Source organism: Numida meleagris, chromosome 2 (genome assembly GCF_002078875.1).
Source record: "Numida meleagris isolate 19003 breed g44 Domestic line chromosome 2, NumMel1.0, whole genome shotgun sequence".
Taxonomy (NCBI): Eukaryota; Metazoa; Chordata; class Aves; order Galliformes; family Numididae; genus Numida; species Numida meleagris.
Window position 1 is genome coordinate 49938443 of NC_034410.1, and position 21163 is coordinate 49959605.

The 21163-nt window shown below is 39.5% G+C and overlaps 1 long non-coding RNA gene across 2 annotated transcripts; it reads left to right on the forward strand.

Moving 5' to 3' along the window:
* LOC110394151 lies at positions 7055-10624 on the forward strand. Of its 2 annotated transcripts, XR_002435394.1 has the most exons (4): positions 7055-7192; positions 8371-9964; positions 10302-10350; positions 10435-10624. It is a non-coding gene; the product is annotated as an uncharacterized LOC110394151 (long non-coding RNA). The 2 variants fall into 2 exon arrangements; XR_002435391.1 differs by having other exon boundaries at positions 8371-10350.

Consider the following 21163-nt stretch of genomic DNA (forward strand, 5'->3'; position numbering starts at 1 on the left):
AAAATTCCCCAGTACTGAGATTCCTACTTAGCCCTGAACATCTCCTCCCTGAGGTTTTAACAGAAGCCCAAATGTGGGGGAACAAAGGGCCTTCTATGAATCAGGCTGAATATCACTGTCTCCACAGTCCTCTAGGGAATTGAATATCCACATAAATTATTGGTATCAAAGTGCCTAAGAGCTCTTTTTTTTCCCAAGTCCCACTGTGCTAGTTTTTGTATCCGTATGATCTTTAATTAGACTTACCTTAGATGAGAGTAAAAGCTCAGTATCTTTTTTCTGTGACAATCGAAAAGATCTGGAGTTGGGAGAGGTCTTAATCCCAGGTCTTTTAGCACCATCTGCTGTTTGCTACTGTGGCTTTCTTTTGTTTTTAAATATATTTGTATAGGCCCTGGTTAAAAATCCATAAATTAAGTTGCATTTGAGTAAGGGGAAGAAAAAGATCCACATCCAATTACCTGTATTAGCAGCAGCCTGTATTGAGTGATTGGGGCATGGAGTTATACTTATGATAACCCACAAGTTTCTTTCCTAGGCCAACCTTCCAGACATTTAGTTTTGGTGTCCTTAAAGCACTATGTAAACTGAAATTCTTCTCCCCCTCAGTGGAAGTAATTGTAGCACCTGTCCAGCTCTCTGGCTCTCACTTTTTGTTACTGTGCGGCAAGTTCAGTCTGGGATTCTTCTGTCTGTGAAGAAGTCTTCAGCACGGAGTGCACTAGCCTAAATGGAAGTCTGGAGGTACGTTCTACATACTGTGGCTGATTTTACCCAGGATCTAGTTTTACTTAACTTCCTCCTTTGTTAAACGTAAATGAGGCAGGGCCCATTGGATGTGACAGTGTGTTAGGACTCAGGAGATCTGCAGCTCTGTCATTCAACAACTGGTTAATTTGGGTAACTCTCTGGTTCTTTGGGTTCCCCACCTGTAAGACAAGACCAACAATTCCTATTTAGACAAGAGCAATGCAGTCATGTATTATATTCTCCAGAAGATATGGGAATAGATCAATTAAAAATTGTTTAGATAGGCAAGCCCTGGATAAATCTACCTGTATTTAGTAGAAGAATCTATACACTTGGAAGTATTTCAGCTTTGTCATTGCACAAAGTCTTTAGTATATCCAGGATGTGTAAAAGACCTCAGATGCTGTTATGTTCAGTGGCAAAGACAACAAACCCACAAGATGTGTGAGAATGATCTGACCTAATGAGTACAGTTGTACTACTCTACATTCTGCACAAAATATCAAATAGTTTATATAATTAAATTGGGCTCTTACATTAGTTCATTTTCTGCTTTTAAAAAGACATGCAGGATACATTTAGACAAATGAGATAAATTCTGCTTACAAATGCTTCCTTTGCACCTTGTTATATGAATACTTCTCTTTCATTTGTTTCCACCTCTTCACGGCACATCATCAAGGAGATCTCTCCATTAGCATCATCTCTTCAGTTTTTATACAAAGAAAATAAGTCTCTGCTTTTTCTGCTGTTATGCCACTAACTGGTGGCTAAACTACAAAATGTAATATTCCTTCCGAATTCTGCAAGCTCCTATCAAAAACCCTAATGTTTTTAACTGCTATCTGATGTCAACACTGTGTAGCCAATAACCTTGAACACCAAGTATTTTTGAATCAATTATGATGTAATCAATTTTGTTATGATATCAGCAGTCTCACAATTAACTGCTACTGCAAAGATCCTTGTGTAAGAAACTGAGCTCACAAACAATGTAAGAAGCCAGACGTCAGGGCTCAATGGGCTGCTGTTAGAAAGAAGACAAACCAATGATGGAATCAAGGATCCTGGTTATCTTGGCAATCTTGCATGCTTCTGTAGCAGTGTTCTGTTTCCCTAAACACCAATGAACTAGAACAAGACCATTTCTTTACTCATGGCTTCTTTAGTCAAAGAGTATTCCCATGAAAAGTTTCCTCACATTGCTTTTTCTCAGGCCCACCTTAGCAAATTCTGTTTATTTTGCTGTCTGATTCCTTAAATTATCACCTTAATACGGCTTCAATCATGACTACCCTAATACAGTTATGCAAATCTGTTCTTGTATTTCTACATTTCATACAGTATGCTTGCATAGTCAGATAACTTAGTATAAATCCATATCTCTTGATTTTCCCTAGGGTATTTGCATTACACAGTTACACACAGTGCTGTCATTACTTAGTTTGAAGGGATGGGAAAAAAGGAAAGTATGTCTTTTTTTAATTATCTTACAGCCACCACATGGGGCTCAGGTCAGACATTATGTATTGTGAATGATGAGGCTGCTCTCCTGCAGAGACAGACTATCCCCTCAAGCAGTGTAGATTTGGGCTACTCTTTCTGCATGGCCCTGGGCAATGGAAAGCTGCAGAGCTGAAGGCCCCTCTAGGCTATACAGATGAGCCTTATTTAGATTCCCTTGAGGGAGGAGGGGGTGGGACTCCTGCCTTTTAGTGACCTGCAACCAGAGGGCAGCCATGGCCTTTTAATATTAATCCAAGACCATTCAGTGATATTTAACCAGAACCATCAGTGATACTTAACCAGAATCATAGAAGCACACTTCCATCCTTGCAGCGTTGCAGTTTGCTCAACATGTGTTTATGTGCCTACCACTATTTTGTTAATCATTAAGATTTTTTTTTCCTAAAGGACAGCACAGGACTTGTGATCTCCATCCATGCACCTAAGAGAACACAGGAGAGGCATGATTCCCCTCCACTTAAAATCACTACTGACGGAGAATTGCTCTTCAGTCATTTCCTCACACTTAATACAGCACTTGTCTTTACCCAGCACCTGATCCTCAGAAGTACAGGTTACAGTTTCACATTGCACACAGTGCTTTTCCACTCCCAAGTACATATGCCATACATGTACTGCTCACTGATGTTTTCACACTGGGAATCTTTTCTTTCGGTATTAATGGGTCTAACCAGCCCCTCAAATCCAGACAGCTCAACAAAGCTACTTGTTTCTCTTCCTGCATTTCACTTAATCCATTGTTGCTGTGGAGTTGAATAAATCAGTAGGAAAACCAGAGCCCTACTCCACCATACTGAAACAGGCATGTTTTTTTGCACCTGGCAGGACAAAACTTTATTAGGAAACAGTCAGATATATGGAGACAGATTGAGGAGATTACAGCCACATAGGTCAGCAGGAGAGAGTGGCAGTAATAAAGAAGACAGATTATTCGCAAGTCTCCTGATGGTTGCTGCTATAAGGGAGAAGTGCAAGTACTTCTATCAAGTCTGGAGAAGCTGATAACTTTGTCTAGGAGGTACTTCCTTGATGCGGAGTTGCACTGCTCTGGACAACATGCTATGGGGCAAAGGTGGTGACAAATGTGGCCCATAGTGTGTCTCTAACAGTGTTTCCTCATCCTTCACAGTGCAGCAAGAACCTTTTGTCTGTTATAACCCCACGTATAAAAAAGTATTACAGCAAACATTATGCAGTCACTTGCTGCAAAGATCCAGCAAGGTCTTTGCAGCAAGTGATCCAGTTAGAACTTTTCTGCTATACCAAGAGTTCTGAGAGATACACTATAATCAAAAAATATTGCAGGAAACTTCTTGTTTTAAAATGATTTTCTTTCCTATTCTTTCTGCTCTCCTACCATGAGAGAAGTGTCACTTTTCCTTAATAAGAAGGATTGGAAGGGCTGAACCAAACCAGTCCCCAGCACCATAGCTTTCTGCTGTTGTTTCAGTGGATGCTTTGTCTCATTGAGGGTTGCTGTCACTGTCATCAATAATTTAAAGCCACAGACACTGTGAAGTTGTAAATAATTTAAAAAATATAATTCATGTCCACCCTTATTGCTGCAGCTCAGTCAGGCTCCAAACTTTTTTATACTGATATTTGTACTAAGGATCACATGCCGTACCCAGCCTGCAGCAGTTCCTTCAAAGCAGCTCTTATTATTTTTAATTTTATTTAGTTACCATTTTCACGTTATGTTCTTCAGAGCAGAGTCCCTGCCATACCATCACACATTTTTGTCTTCGTAAACTGCAGCACATTGGAGCAGCAGGTTCTAAAGTTAAAGTTTCTGTTTCTGTTAAAATGATCCCTAGGAGAATGGGAACACTGTTAAGTCATAGAAAAATGCTTAAATAATTTCACAAAAAAAAAAAAAGAGCTCTGCTTGCCAGAATGTTATACAAAAATGTACTGACGTATTGCATCTAACAACTCTTCCTCCAAAAAGTTATTTTTTTAATGCTTTAAAAAAAAAGCCAACAATTTATTCTGAAATTACTTAGGACTTTAAGAAGGTCTTTAGGATTTTTTCCCTCTTTCTAAAATGAGAAATAATGCTGTTTGCAAAGATACTCTGTAAAGTTTTCATTAAGGGTAACTGAGGAGATTTTCCAATAACTTGTCATTTCTTCCCTGGTATGAAGCATTCATAAACCACATGCTAATTAGCTTTCTGAGTTTAAAATCCACAGGGCTAGGTATGCCTCCCAAGTGATAAGTGCCTTTGAACCACAAACATTCCAGTATTATTGAGACATATAGAGGGATTACTTTTTGTTTTGTTAAATGAAACATCAAAAATCAGTGCTCAGGAGAATAGTGCTTCTGGCACCCAAGTAATTTTAATAATCATCTGTAAAGTCTTTAATAATTTTTGCCTATTTGGATAAGGTTGCTGAAGTGAGTTAGTGTAGGAAAACACTCAAGCGCAGAGGTTACCTGCCAGTCGGCGTGGGGAAGCAAGCCCCCGCCAAGTTAGGGCTGCTGAACTCAGTTCTTTATATGCTGTTTGTTTTCTGATGGAGATCATGAAAGTTTTCAGCTGTGGGCCTCATCCAGGGCTTGAGAAATGATTTTTTCTTGACAATTTTGTTTGATTGTTTGTTGTTTTGCTTTTATAAAATGAAGAAAATTGTGATTTTTTTCCCAAATATTTATGCTATTGCTTTAATAGACTATCCTGTAGGGAGGAGAGAAGTTGTCTCTGGCAGGAAGCCTTCGTTGCATCTCTTCTCTTTTGCAAAAGTAAATATCAGAGCCTACAAAAGAAAAAAAAAAGGAAAGAAAAAAAAAAGGAAACTGGAATATTTGCAAGGGTACAAGAAATCACTAGACATAGAAATGAAGAAAAAAATCCAAGGTTTCTAAAGAAGATTCAGTCTTTCTTTTCTATAAACTTTTTCCGAACTCTTGTTATTCTACTTGCTTTCCCAGCAGCCTATGTAGAACCCTCCCTTTTCACCAGAAACATAGAATCACAGAATCATTAAGGTTGAAAAAGACTGCTAAGATCATCTAGTCCAACCATCCATCCACATACCTCCAATATTGCCCACAAAACCATGTCCCTAAGTACCACATCTACCCTTTCTTTAAACAGCTCCAGGGATGGTGACTTCATCATTTCCCCAGGCAAAATATTCCAATGTCTATTCTTTCCAAGAATAAATTCTTCCTAATATCCAACCTGAACCTCCCCTGGCAGAACTTGAGGCCATTCCCTCCTGTCCTATCAGTAGTTACCTGGAAGAAGAGACTGACTTCCAACTTGCTACATCCTCCTTTCAGGTACTTGTAGAGAGCAATAAGATCTCCCCTGAATCCCAGTTCCTTCAAGTTGCTCCTTGCAAGACTTGTGCTCCAGCTTTGTTGCCTTTCTCTGGACATGCTCCAGGGCCTCAATGTCTTTCTTTTATTGAGGTGCCCGAAACTGAGCACAGTACTCAAGGAGCCTCACCAGAGCTGAGTACAAGAGGAAAATCTCCTCCCTGGTCCTGCTGGTTACACTATTTCTGATGCAAGCCATGATGCCATTGACCTTCTTGGCTACCTGGGTGCAATGCTGGCTCATGTTCAGCTGAGCATTGACTAACACCACCAGATCCTTTTTATCTGAATAGCCTTCTTTATCCAAGCCTGTAGTGTTGCATGAGGTTGTTGTGACCAAAGTGCTGGACCTAACACTTGGCCTTGCTGAATTTCATCCCTTTGGCCTCAGCCCATCAATTCAGCCTGTAACATGTCAGTCCTTGAAGGGTTGCCCTGGACTTACCTAGTGGGATTAGATTAGATGATGGGGAATGTTTTTATTCATCTTGACATATTTTATTTTGTTCATTTTTCTAAAAAAATCAAATGTTCTTGATTACTCTTACTGAGATTTAATCCATTGTGTGGTTTACTATAGTGAGGCTGTTGTAATTCATGAAGGACTCACCAATACTTTTAGGAACAGAAATATCCCGTAGATTCATATCACCCAGTCTTCCATCTTAATTCATGGTACATTCAGAGTTCCCTGAAGTAACTGGAAATTGTCATAGTTAGGTGCAGACTGTTACTGTAGACACGGCTCTCCACCTTGGTGCACCTGAGGTCTCAGAGTCTACTATCAGTGTTGATGACAGAGGCAAGAAGGCATTAGACATCTCTGCTTTGTCAGTGTCCCTGTTTGTAAGATGACCAATCAAGTAATGTAAGATTCCAATCAAGTAATGAATCAACGTTCTCTCTGGTCCTCTTTTTGATTTTAACACATTTAAAAAAAAAAAAAAAAACATTTACTGTCCCCTACAGTAACTTAAACTAATTTGTCTTCCCTTGGAAATGCTTGATGGTGTCCTCCTGTCTTGCTCTTTTCGAAGCAAAGAACCAATTCTGGGCTTTTTTTTACACCTTCTATTTTCAACAGCAATTCAAGTGTGGTGTTAGCTACAAGATACTTAATGAGATTTAGGCGCCACATTCTTACCATACTACTTGCCAGTAAATTGAAATGACAAACCACAGAATTTCTTCTAATAGCAAAAGATGCCTTACTGATATACAATAGTAAATGAAAGGAGGAGATAGTTTTAGAACATGAGCAAAACTGTCATCACCTGCTGGCATGTGATGCTCTGTGTGTTGCAGCTGACTAAAGGTTAATGGTCTGAGGAAATACTGTCATGGTTTTGTGATTTTTTTTTTTGTTGTCGGTATTCCACATCATAACATCATGTAAAGCACTGAAAGTTAAAGAGTTCTGGTTCTGCGGACTGCCGTTTCTGGGTGCTTGGTTCTCTGAGGGGGAGGGGAGGAGCTGCATTCCCCAGGGGTCTTTGCGCCTGGAAGGGTGGGTGAAGCCTGCTGGGAGACCTAGAGTGCTTTTCTTGGTTTGCTGAGAAGTACGTCGACCCTTGCAGCTTACAGAGTAAGACTTCGGCTTTGGACTCTCTCATTTTTGTTTGATTTGTTGGCCTCAATTCCGATATAATATTTAGTAAATTAACGTTCCTTCACAGATCGTTGCCGCTGTTTTGTTTTAGACCCGTCTACTATTCCCCTACCCTTCCCCCTTTTCCCTTTTTTTTCCCCAGAGCGTTAGTCCGCGGGTCCCCTGCTGCATTAGTCATGGAGCCGGGCCGGCCTGTAAACCGCCGCCACTTTTTTTTCATCCTTTCTCTTCTTTTTCCGGGCCTGTGGGCTTGCTGTCCCCCTGTCACGGACACTGACCCAGAGATAACTCCGTGACAAATACATGGCAAAGTGTTTAACTGTGTAGCATGGTCAGCATGAGTATTATTATTGAGCTTGTACTTAAAGGCTCCATTCAGACAACTTTAAGAAGTTTTTTAAATATATGGATCAGAACAGAAATATTCAGGTAATGAAACTGGATTTTAAAATTTGCTGGAAACATCCATTAGTGCTTTCTAAAGTAGCACTTAGCTGCTTTATCTAGGGAAATCCTAAATTATTTATACCAGGTAGTCAGAGGTAAATAACAACATTAAGCTAAAAAAAGCCAAGAGTATGGTCGCTAGGTTTATTTTAAAATTTATGCAGAAGCTTGTATCATTATCTGGAAATACATGAGCAAGTAGTATATAGATCCACATGTCAAGCAAATGTCAAGATCTAGGGTTCTCTGTATACATTTTGTGAGTCCTTCCTATCCAAAACTATTAAAGCCTGATTCTATGCTGCAATAATTAGCACTGCCTTATAATTTAAGGCATTTATATAAATGAATGTTTATGACAACAAGCATGGAAATCTTGCAGGTTTGTGGTTCAAATCAAGGATTCTTTTTTTTACTACCCTGGGTCCTACATACCAAGTCAAATGTTTTTCAAGTGATATCAAATAATGGCTTATCATTTCACCTCACCTTTGAGGAGTAAAGAAGGCTCAAGACAAGGAGATAACAATTCTAATTAATCACGTGGCTAAATCTTCTTTAAATTATAATCCTTCTTGGCACTGTACATTTAATCACAGGATATAAAACTTTCTAGTCCCATTTTTCAGGTAGTTATTAGAGGGAAAGCTTTAAACTGACATACTCAAAACCATTCCTAAGCATTCACTCTTTTATATATTTTGCAGGTGTTCAAGGCTCCAGAATCTCTCTCCTTGTTGAACTGGAATTCCCACTGAAACTTCTACAGAAGGAAATCATGCTTTACATCTCTTTCTACAAACAGTAGTAGCCAAGCACTAGCCAAGTAGTATTCTGCTTACGGAGTTGTTTGCAGAGCAATAGTAAATTAAATAACGTTTATATAAGCAGCCTATTAATGTATTATCAGATCCTACTAGGTTGTTAGTGTGAACAGGCCTAAGTTCACCCCAAGTGACTTTGTGCGTTTACCTTAGATGTCATGTTAGCATTTGATCATTAGCTTCCAGTGTAGCTGGAGAGAACTAGAAATCTCAAATAGACCAGTGTTCTCCAGGAGATGCTTGAACATTGCACTGAAAATAGTATCACAAGATTTTTAATGTAGGCGTTTGGGAAAGTGTATTATTAGCCTGGATAAATCTAAGCCTCTGTGTCCCTAACTGCTTAGAAGGCAGCAAAGTAGAGAATTGCTGTTTGATGCTACCTCGATTCCTTAAATATTTTCCTAGTATTTACTGCAGCTTCATCCTGTGGCCATACTACATGAATGGCCCACCACTCAACTCTGTCAAAGGGAGGAGGCACATACTGTCCTTTCAGTATTTTAAGTCAGTTCACTTAGTCTTTCTGAGATAGAGAGGTATTAAGAAGAAGCAAGAGTAAGAAGAAAGATGGAGGAAGAGTGGGATCAAGACAGGCAAGATCACATCCACAGGCATCATGATAAGACTTCAGAAAAAAATATTTTTGGCTGATAAACCTGAGACAGCTAACCTTTGGCAGTGGAAATATGCAACAAAATCCTTTCAGTTTTATGCTTCTCTAATCACTAGAGCAATTTCTGCACTTCCAAATCCTCAATAAACAATAGTAGATACCTATCAAAAGCATTGTTTTTCAGAATTAGTTATTTCACAAAAATATTATTACTGTTTATCTCTTTCATCCATATTCTGACTATGACACCTACAGGCCAGAGGAGAACTGTGCAAAAGTGAAGACAATTTTAGGCAAAAAAAAGAATAATCTTTTCTCACGCGCTCCATCACAAGGAAGGATGTTTATGATGAGACACACCACTCACATTACTGAGCTAACATTACTGAATTTGTGTGGTTCATTTGTGGTTTGTTTTTGTTCAGAACAGGAGCAAACAATTAGTTTCCTAGAGATCTCTAAAGATAGCTTTAAAGGCATAGCTGTATATTAGTGAGAAAGAACTTTATAAAATGGTTGTGTAATTCCCAAAAAATCTACTCACTCTGTATGTCTGCATTGTTCCACACAAAAATAGACAGATATTAAAATAGAGTGCTTTTTCATCAATGGTTATTGAAAAATTACTGTGAAAACAATCGTGACAGTTTTTAATCTTCCTCAGATTGAAAGGGGTCAGGAAAAAAAACAATGTTCGCAACAAGGCAAGGGATGCTGTAATTTCTGTTTGCCACCGGGCACCATGAAAACAATGAATCTGAGTTGTCATGGTCTTGTGAGACATGGTGCCCAATCCAGCTGTGATTATCACTTCAGTTGTGACTCTATGAAATGAAAAAATGTTCAGAATGTGAAGACCAGGTATATTTTCTGAGAACTATCTATCACCCACTCTTATTTCCTGTAAGCTCCTTAAGCATGTGCTACGTTACTGGGGTCACTTCTTAGATAATAACCTGAATAGAAAAATTAACTTTATTTAACACCAAGCAGTATCTGCTTTTCAGCTCTTAATGCACAGCATAGGTGTACTACAGTATTAGTCATCAGAGCTTTCGGACACCAAGATTTTGTTCTTTTGTTGTGCATGGCAAAATATCTGGTGTCTGTTTTAGGGGGTTTCCAAATCTCCCAGCCATTGCTTGCTTTGTCCTCTCATCTTCCTCTGAAAAAAATGGCTTGTGGTTGTTCTTCATAGGTACTCCTGAGTACTTCCCAATGGAAAAAATCATATCCTGGATGAGGAGGTATGCATTTTCTTTCAACCTACTCTAGCAAAAGCTGTTTATAATAGTGAAAGACTTCTAACATGATTGTCTTTAATGTTGCAGAGTTAAAGAGCCAGATTTAACTGTTATTGGATATCTTTCAACTCCATCTCCTCTAGTCACTCTGGATTTATGTCAGTTTAACTGAAAATAATTTTCCTCTCAAAGTCTATATCAAGCAATTGATGCCACTGTCTCCTATTCTCCATTGTTAAATAAAAGTGCTGTGATGCAACTAATTCTTGTTTGTATTGTCTCTTGAGAGCTATGGTCACAAAATCACTGCAGCTCTCCTTTGATATCATGTCTCAAGTCTTACCGGTTCACAGTTGAAGGTAGATAATTAGTTTCATGATAGAAACAGAAGGACTTCCTGATTTATTATTTTTGCCTGATAGGTTTATCTACGGCTTCTTTGTTTGTTTTTTTTGTTTGTTTGTTTCTTTTTGGTTTTGTGCCCTATTTATGGAGCTGAAATAGTTGTTTTATCATTTTATATTCATGAACAGCATCTCTGAGTATTAGCTGAATTTGCAAGATTGACAAAACCAAGAGTTTGTCATGCCAGTTTCTACATCTGTACATTGAAGGATTATCAGAGTTGCCCATAGCAAGAAATCTTTTTGCTTGAAATTTATCAAATTTTTTTCTGGTATCTACTTTGGGAAAACTCTTCCTCAAGGATGTATAATCTAACACCTGATCATAAAGCTTTGTCACAGATTGAAAAGACTTTTCCATTACCTGAAATGCTGAAAGATTTCTCATGGGTTCCATAATCTTTGTCTGACTTTCTTATTCCAGTAAGTGGTTCAAGGAGAGAGAAAGGAAAAAAAAAAAAAAAAAAAAAGCAAGATCAGTAGCTCCCAAACAAAGATCAATAGCTTCCAAATATGCAGTACCACAGGATTTGTTCTTCATGCAAGAAGACAACTTGCAACACTCAGCGGTGAAGACTGAATTTGGGCCCGCCTGACATGAACCAAGTTATTGTTCTGAGAAAGGATTGAGTTAGGCATCTACTGCTTCTTACCTAGCTCCTTCTATGCTATGCTTACAATACAATGTTAAGCATATTGGACTTCTATTTGTAAGTGTCTTGGGCAAAGAGATTCTAACAGCTTAGAATGTTTGAAGAAAAGAGATTTCTTAGAAAACCCATTTTAGACTTTTTTCTGACTTTATATCCCCAAACTGGAGAAAGTCTAGGAATACAGTAATGTACATTTTGATTGAGGACCCTGTCCTTAGAACCAAAATCCACATTAGTTCAGACTTCTCTCTTAAACTATTATTTGTAGTCATAATCTACTTTCTTTACCCTTAGCAATCACTTGTGGTTTTTTTATGTCTAATATTGCGCCATTGCTTCTTTTCTTTGTACAGCATCTTCATCATGCATACACTCAAATCCAAGATCAAAAAAGAAATTCATAAGAAATACTATGACAAATAAAGAGTGTCTGGTAGGCATAAACATAAATGAGATGGAAACCAAAAATCTCAATAAACACTGAATCACTATCAATCCAATATGCATGCAAAGTCCCCAAACAGAATTATTTTGCAGTGAGTAATGTCTTGCCAGTGGAGTACTGTGCACAGTGTGATTAATTTTCACAGTCTAATGAGTTCCCCCCCATCAGAAAAAGCCACTCCAAATTTATTTTGCAGTATCAGTCTTAAATTTCATTCATTTGTTTAACCTAAAGTATACTTGTTGTGATTTTTATCTATGGCGGTGTATTGGAAAACATGTTTCACACACCTACACAAATTCTCATTACTTAGGCTTCAAAATTTGTGAAGTTTCTCACTTCCTATTACAGAAGGGAAAATGTATACAGCAGGAGGACAGTGACATAGTTAAGGTCAAGACACTGGTTCAGATCCACCAAAAAAGGAATAGCACATCAATTAGTCACAAAGACCTTTTTGTCACAGGCGTAAAATGCTGCAGAACAATCCCCTCCACCCCCTCCCCTTGTAACAGAAGGCTGCACTGTGAGCTGTGCTGCACATGGGTTGAAATTCTGCCTATGGAGTCAAGGAGTTGCTGTACTAATGTTAGCAAAGCCAGTTTCACCGATGGCCCACACCTTGCTCTCACATCTTGCTGCCCTAAAACAGAACAGGAGAGATACTGAAGAGAAGACTTGGACTCCTTGCAAATATGCCAACAGCTAGCTGAAGGAACAGACATAATATCCTTTTACCTCTGTGTACTCCTCTCAGCAGTAACATTTAGGAGCCAGTAGCTAACCTGACAAAGAATGGGTTCCCTCTCACCTCAAGGAATTTTCTCCATTCTTGATACTCATCCCAAATAATGGTTTACCTACTGTTCTTCTGTTTTTTTAATGCTAATGACTACAAAGAAGAATTTCAATATCAAGAGTTTAAACAAAAGTGAGTCCACAAAACTCTCCTGAAGGGGACACAATGTAATTTCAGAAGCAATTCAAAGTAGATGATTTTAAATTATTTAGTCATATTTAATGAGTGATATGCATGGTTACATTATTTACTAACTTACTGTAAAGCACATCACAATGTCTTAGCAGAGAGCTCTTTTGATCCTGTTGTTATTTTTATAGTTATCTCTATTTTTGTGGGGGGTTTTTTTGTTGTTTTGGTTTTTTTTAAGGACTAAATGCTTAGGAAATGTCCACTGAATATAAACAGTGCTTCTACCTTCTACTTAACTTCTTTCTACTTTTTTTTAGGTTCAGTTACTTTGAATCTACTGGCTGCTTATCAGGCATGCACGCAGAATCTGAGTTCACAGTAGACTGTCTGTTGACTTAGCCAACTTTAACATTAATTGTTAGTATCTTTGCTAATTTCTCATCTACGGTAGCTAAAGCAAAGTTGCTTCATGTCATGAATGACTCTGCTTTCACCAGAAACAAGTCCCGATGCTGCTGTGTTTTACAGAACTGATATGGCATCTGCCATGAGATCCCATTAGTGGATGCTTCTAATTTCTGCTGTGTTTTTGATGGGTTTTAGAGATGTGGTGAGTGCAAAATAAACTCACAGGTTTTCGGTAGTTATCCTAGAGTATGTAAGCATCTTAACCCAAATAACACCTCCACCACAGCTGAGTCCCAATGATATGTGGTCCCCACAGACAGTCGCTACTGTCACACAAATGTCAGAGATAGCTCTAGAAGAGGATTTGTCCCACAAACACAAGAGCACTACCAGAAAGCCAGGTTTTGGAGGATCACTTTACTACACAGTTTGCATTAAGCTGAAAAGAACATCAGGATGTTTGTGTGATCTGCATTAAAAAACATCTTCTGTAGCACAATACCTCCTAATATGTTACTACATCCTTCTCCTCAAACCTCTTTCCCAAGAAATTGCATTAACATTAGTGTTATGCTCCACGTACTGTGTCCTCACCCCAACACTACCCCACATGATTCTTTTACGAGATCTGTCTTCTTGCTCTCTTCATCTTACACCATGCCAGGTCTTCTGCCCTGATTTCAAGCACTTTTTGCGTCCCAGTCCTTTCAGGACAAGTGGGTACCAGTGACCCTCATGCATTTTTCATTTTCATTGCCTACATACTCTCATTGCATGCTGCTAGTGCACATGCTTCCCAGTTTCTGATTAGAGTGGGTTAAGTCATTTTTACAAATCACACATTACAGGAATTCTCATCTTTTAGTATTAAATTATTCACGCTCATTGCAAAACTAGGGTTTTTATTGCTGCTGATTAAATAATATACCTAAAATATATTGTTTTCAATATTTTCTGCCCATCGGCCATTTCATGAATTCATAGAATCATAGAATCATAGAATCACCAAGGTTGGAAAAGACTTACAATATCATCCAGTCCAACTATCCACGTATCACCAATAGTTCTCACTAGACCATGACCCTCAACACAACATCTAAACGTTCCTTGAACACCTCTAGGGATGGTGACTCCACCACCTCCCTGGGCAGTCCATTCCAGCACATGACCCCTCTTTCAGAAAAGTAGTATTTCCTAACATCCAGCCTGAATCTCCCCTGGCACAGCTTGAGGCTATTCCCTCTAGTCCTATCACTAGCTGCACGAGAGAAGAGGCTGACCCTCAGCTCACTACAACCTCCCTTCAGGTAGCTGTAGAGAGTGATAGTGTTTCCCCTGATCCTCCTCTTCTCCAGACTGAACAATCCCAGCTCCCTCAGCTGCTCCTCATAAGGCCTGTGCTCCAAACCCCTCACCAGCTTCGCTGCCCTTCTCTGGACATGTTACAGGACCTCAGTGTCTTTCTTGCAGTGAGGGGCCCAAAGCTGAACACAGTAATCAAGGTGCGGCTTCACCAGTGCTGAGTACAGAGGGACAATTACTTCCCTGCTCCTGCTAGCAACACTATTTCTGATACAAGCCAGGACGCCATTGGTCTTCTTGGCCACCTAGGCACACTGGTAGTTCATGTTCAACCAAGCATCAACCAATACCCCCAGGTCTGTTTCCTCTGCACAATCTTCCAGCCACTATTCCTCAAGCCTGTAGTGTTGCCTGGGGTTGCTGCGGCCAAAGTACAGGACTCGGCACTTGGTCTTGTTGAACCTCATCCCATTGGCTTTGGCCCAGAGATCCAGACTGTCCAGATCGCTCTGTAGGTCCTTGCTACCCCCAGGCAGATCGACACTTCCTGCCAACTTAGTGTCATCTGCAAACTTACTGAGGGTGCACTCAATGCCTTCATCCAGGTCATCAGTAAAGATATTGAAGACGACAGGCCCCAGCATCTACCCCTGGGGAACACCACTCGTGACTGGTTGCCAGCTGGATTTAACTCCATTCACCACCACTCTCTGGGTCCAGCCCTCCAGCCAGTTCTTTACCCAGCAAGAGTGTACCTGTCCAAGCTATAGGCTGCCAGTTTCTCCAGGAGAATACTGTGGGAGACAGTGTCAAAGGCTTTGCTGAAGTCTAGGTAGATCACATCAACAGCCTTTCCCTCATCCACCAGACGGGTCACTATATCGTAGAAGGAGATTGGGTTGGACAAGGAGGACCTGCCCTTCACGAACCCATGCTGGCTAGGCTTGATCCCCTGGTTGTCCCACACATGCTGTGTGATCTCCCTCAAGACAATCTGCCTGTCTGTAACAGACTCCCACCAGGATGTCTGCCTTGTCAGCCCTTCCCTTGATTCTTACCGCCATAGAGATTTGACCTTAGCATCGCCAGCTGCAAGCTCTATAACATCAAAACATTCTCTAACATAGAGGGTCATGCCACCACCCCTCCTTCCTTGTCTGTCCTTTCTGAAGAGCTTGTAGCCATCCATTGCAGCACTCCAGTCAGGGGAGCAATTCCAACATGTTTCCATAATGGCAACTAAGTCATAACTAACTAGTTTGCCTGCCACACAATGGCTTCCATCTCATCCTGTTTGTTGCCCATGCTGCGTGCATTGGCATAGATGCACTTCAGCTGAGCCCCTTGCCTCACCCCTAATACAGTTATTGCTCCCCTAGGCTCACTCCTAGAATTATTCAGAAATGTTTGTTATTACACTCTGGCAGGTTATTTGGAGACAGATAAAAATATCCTTTTAGCATAGTTTCCCTCAACAGAGACTTGGACTGGGAGATGGGTGTTTGCTGTAGTTTTATGAAATAACTATATGTTGCTTTAAAAAAAAAAAAAAAAAAAAAAAAAAGATGAATTGGCTGGGAGAAAAACAAATAGTTAGATACTTATGATTCTAACTACAGTGTGAATTCCTTTTCCTTCCTTTCAGTGGGGAAGGTGCTGCAGTTCAGTAGTCAGTTTGCTGTATACTGACTCCAGACTGAATCTCCAGGAGAGGGAGACAATGAATAGGACAGTAGGAAGGATTGAATGCTGATGTCAATTAAACTGAAACCATGAAATAAATGAGGGGTTTTAGCTGTTGTTCTTCATAGCCACTTCAGTTTGGTATGCCAGGGACTGCTTCCATTTTATTGCAATAGTAAATTTCAGAGTGCAGCACAAGAGAGAATATTGGCATTTCAATCAGGGAAGCTTCGCACACACATGCACAACCCACTCAACTCTGTGTTGAAAGCTTTATGAAAGAAAGCCTGTAGGATATCCAAGAGATTACTTACAAGATTCAAAGGGATGGAGTTTTACGAAATCCTTATAACACAGCCTGGTGCCCTTGTTGAAGTGAATTTGAAATATGCCCCTGGGCGCCTCAGAGTCTGCAGACAATGCTCACAGGTATCAGAGTATACATGCATACCTACATCTATTACAACACACAGACATACACTTGTTTCAAATACAAAGATAAGGTGTCAGTCTTTTAGACTTTAAAAAATCAATGGTGTTTATAGGGGCTGCTATTAATTTTCATTACTCCATCAGTCACTCAGCAAACAAAGTTTTTTCTGTGTTGCTTGAGCCTCTGAAAAGAGAAAGCAGCCATTGCACAGGAATGAGAGTGTGACAGACAAAATAATATTTTATGTTTTCACGTAGCCACCAGCTGCACCATCTTATGCCCTAATATATTCTGATTTTTTTTTCAGAAGCTAATATTGCACGAGGATAAAATGTTCATTAATACATTTTTTAGCACATTAGTAAAACATTTAGAAACCACTTTATTTCTCCCTGGAAAAAAGGGACACATTTTACATGTGCAAAGAGGATTCTCAGAGGGCCTGAAGATGTTCTTTGGCCAAATTATTAAATCATAGTAACTTTAATAAATTGGAAATGTCTTTGCCAAATGTTATGATAAAGGTGGTTCTCCAACAGAATAAGATAGAGAATATTTTCTCTCTCAGAAAGAGAGATAATTAAATTAGTTAAATTATTCAAAAAAAAAAAAGACCCTAAAATGTGAGATTCTGATGTTCTGGGAACAGAACTGATAGTTAAATTTAATTTATAGCCTGTTTAGAAATAACAAATAGACCCTGATGCTAATAGTCTACAGATGGGTGATACTATCAAAGCTTACACCACACACTGTAATTGCTACACATGTAGAATTGTATCAGTCCCCATTTTAAGAGGTGTTTTTCACCATAGATGAAATATCCAAATAAAGCTATTGCCCTGAAACATGTTTAACAGTCATTCAGTGTCTACATGAGAGTTAGAGAAGGGACTGGAAGCTGGTTTAAGAAGATATAAAGTATCTCTTTTTCTATAGAGAGCTTTTTGCCCTCTTTGTGCACAAATGGTCTCAAATCTGCTTTCCTTTCACTTCAGGTTCTGTAAGGTAGACCACTGCCACATTGCTGTGTATTTGATACTGGCCTTTGGGTGGTGCTGAATTAACTTCTACTTCACCACATAATTGTTGCATTACCTGTAAAATTGTTTAGTCAGAATTAGTCATCATCTCAGTGACAAAATGTCATGCATCATTTGCTGAAGATGAAGGCATGAACCTCATTTGTTTCACAAAACAGAAGGCGGTTCTTTGTTTCTAGCTCTTTGAAGACCTCTGGAGCTCTTTATTGCTATTTGAAAGATGAGCCAAGCCTGCTTGCTTGCAAACAACCACAGAGTGCTCTACTCATTGGAGCTTTTGGATAAGCAAAGGTGGCAGTTCTGGATTTTGGATGCGCCACATCATTACTCTAAAGTCTGGGCCTGATCTGGTAACGTGACCACTGGTGTTTCAGTTTTCTTAAAGACCTAGCAAGTCTTCCACTGTGAAAATGTGATGAGAAAGTTCTCCTTCTCTGTAATCCTGCACACTAAAAACTGCCTCAACTCTGACCACAAACCCACAGAAATCTGTAAGTGTCTGAATAGCAGTGCATTTCTATGAGTAACTTGGGTGACAAGCACTGGACTGTAATAATTCAATGGAAAAAAATGTCTAATGCTACTTGTATAGATGGCAGGTTTTTGCAGGGGTAAATGAACTGCATTGGTTTTCTGCCGAGAAAAATACAGTGGCAAAGTAAAGGCAGGTATCTGCATATAAGTATATAAAGTTACATCTTGTAAAACAAATTTGGAGAAATTATGCTTGGTCTTTTCCAGGCTAGTGAGTAACATTCAAGACATGGCATGTGCAATGATAGATCTTATTTAAATATCAAATTCCCCATTCTTTTAGCTGCTTAGACTCTGCAGTTGCTATTGAAGATAACACCTTCCATTGACATCAACAAAAATTATTAAGGATGACCATATCTGTACTTACAGAGAAAGCAACTGGGAAAAGTGGTAACATCGCATTCAAGGGAAGGCAGGAGAATAAATTCCTGAGCATCATCACCTCCAGGTGGCTGAGCATAACTCAGAGCGAGAGGTGCAAGCAAAGTGGTACTTGTTCCTCCAGACTGGAAGGAGAGGACTAAGAATGGGAAGAGAAGAGGAACAAGGAGAAGGGAAAAGTCACTACCCAACTGCCCTGCCAGGGGCAGAGCAGTAATATCTAATAACTCAACTGGCTGCAGCAGTCATTAGTTAAAAATGGGTGAAAGAGGTATAGACATTTTGCTGTGTATGGCAATACACTGTGCTGGGCAACTGCTTTGTCTGATGTGGGAAGACCTTCCTTGGAACTCCATGACAACTGCAAGTGACAACGGCTCTGCAGGGGCTGTAGCCTCTGTCTACAGCTGGGTCACAAAGGCCTAGCAACGCCAGCTCACTTTCTCTTACAGCAGAGGATATAGGTTCCCCAGCAGCCTCTATGCTAGCACAGCCAAACAACCAATTATAAGCTGCAGATACAGCATACATGCTGTACTGCTATTGTTCACAATCTGTATGCAATTCAAAAGCCACCATTTAAACAGCCTTGTCAAAACCTCAACCTTTGAGAAACTGTGCATTGTCACTGACACAATTGTTTTCTCATGGTTTCAGGTGCCAACGAAATCAGCACACTCTACAAGTTTTATGCCTTCTAGCAGTTCTGTTCACTTCAGACAATTGGATCAACATTGTACAGCTGCTATTCCTGCAGCTTTTCATCATTTGCCTGAGTTTATACAAGGGATAAAACAGAGAGCAATTCGTCTCTTAGCCAAAGGAAAAAAGCTAGCATTTTTCTCCTGTTGAAGTAATGCAAGTGTGATATAAGTCTCTGGGATTTGAACAGAGGTGCACTGGAGTTCACTGGAGAAATTCATGAATGGAATTCTGCAGTTTCCTTGGACCAATTACACTTACAGTAATTGTTGGCATATTATGATCAGTTATTATGCAAACACAAAATGCAGATTTGTATAAAATAAATAATGTAATCAGTAATACAGAGAAAGCTAAAGAAAGGAAATCTGGGTCACCAAGCTATGGAGTCCTGATTTACTGACAATAAGAAAAGTCAGATATTTCCATTTCATTAGACACATGATACAGCTAAAATGTGTTTAATATAAAATCTTTTGTATTTTCTTGTCCTTATTGATGTAACATTTTGCTTTTCATGTGGAATTTCACAATATTCCTTCCTTGCATCTCTATTGTATAGTCTAACAAGCACAGGGTAGTCCTATATTATACTCTTAGATACACATAACTTGTTTTAATCTCAGCTATACTATCTTTTTTGCAATGTTGGAGTTGTTATTGAAGTTTCAGGATGAAAATATGGACTATATCTGGGGATAACAAACCTCACTCATCCAAGGAGCAAACCAAAGAAAATGACAGATGGAGGGGAACTCTGTCAGTATTAATAAACTGTACCTGCTGCTCTGTTTAGTGCACAATAGTTCAGAGTAGTTTTTCAGTCTGCGAGCCTGGCTTCCCTGGGGATGCTCAAAGCAAGCCTGGAGAAAGCAGGAGGAAAAAAAATACTCCTTTTGCTTAACCACTTCCACTTAGAATTCAGTAAAGGCTGGCAGACGTGGAATTTTTAACAAGTTTCTCCTCTTGCCAGATCCTGAAATAGTTATGATTAGCCAAGTAGGAAAGCTACCCCGTTATAACATTTAACTATCAAATTTCTGTGCTTTGTTAGTTCAGGGAAAGGAATAGGAAGAAAACTGTCCTCTCCCTTAAAAACACTTGGGTGAGAAGCAAAGGCAAAATAGTCATTAAGATTCCTGTGGTGCTCTGAAGTGAATGTTTGACATTTACCTTTGATATATTAATTAATTTCTAGCTCTCTTCCATATTCCTCCGTTTTCTTCTGACAATAACTGAGACATTTTGACCTAAACTGCTGGATATAATATTAGGGTATGTTGCTAAAGAAGAGGCAAGCGATTTCACAAAAACAGGGCAGTGATTCCTATGTATTACTTACCTTCATCACAAGAGGGTGATAGGGCTTTACCACTAAATCACCTTAACATTCAGAATAAAAGATGTTATAGGAAAACACAGAAATGTATGTTTATTACCATGCCCTGGCAATAGACATAGATCCAAGAGGTTTATTTTAACCCTCTTGTTTAATTTAAGATCATTATAGTCTCCTGTGCTTGAGCTGCAATGTTTAAAGCCTCATTAAGCTTATGACCTTGTAATTAACTTGCTTGCTCACTGCTTTGTCATGTTCTTTCTCTGTGGTGGGTCTGGAAGCAAAAGACTTAAGGAGGTTTCTGTATTATTACTGCACCAGCCAGCTGGTAGCAGAGAACCCCATCACCTCTAGCATGAAGGAAAAATGCACAGAACAGTCAAGATTAGGACAGTGACAATGGCTGCACGTGAGCATGAGTAGGCTGTCCCCGTTTATGGAGGCAGGCTTATCCATGCCCTGTTCTTCAAAATATTCAAGGAAAACAGCCTAGAATCTGACCAATCACTAGAGCCAGATATCTGGAAGAGACAACAGGTCTGACCATGGACAGAA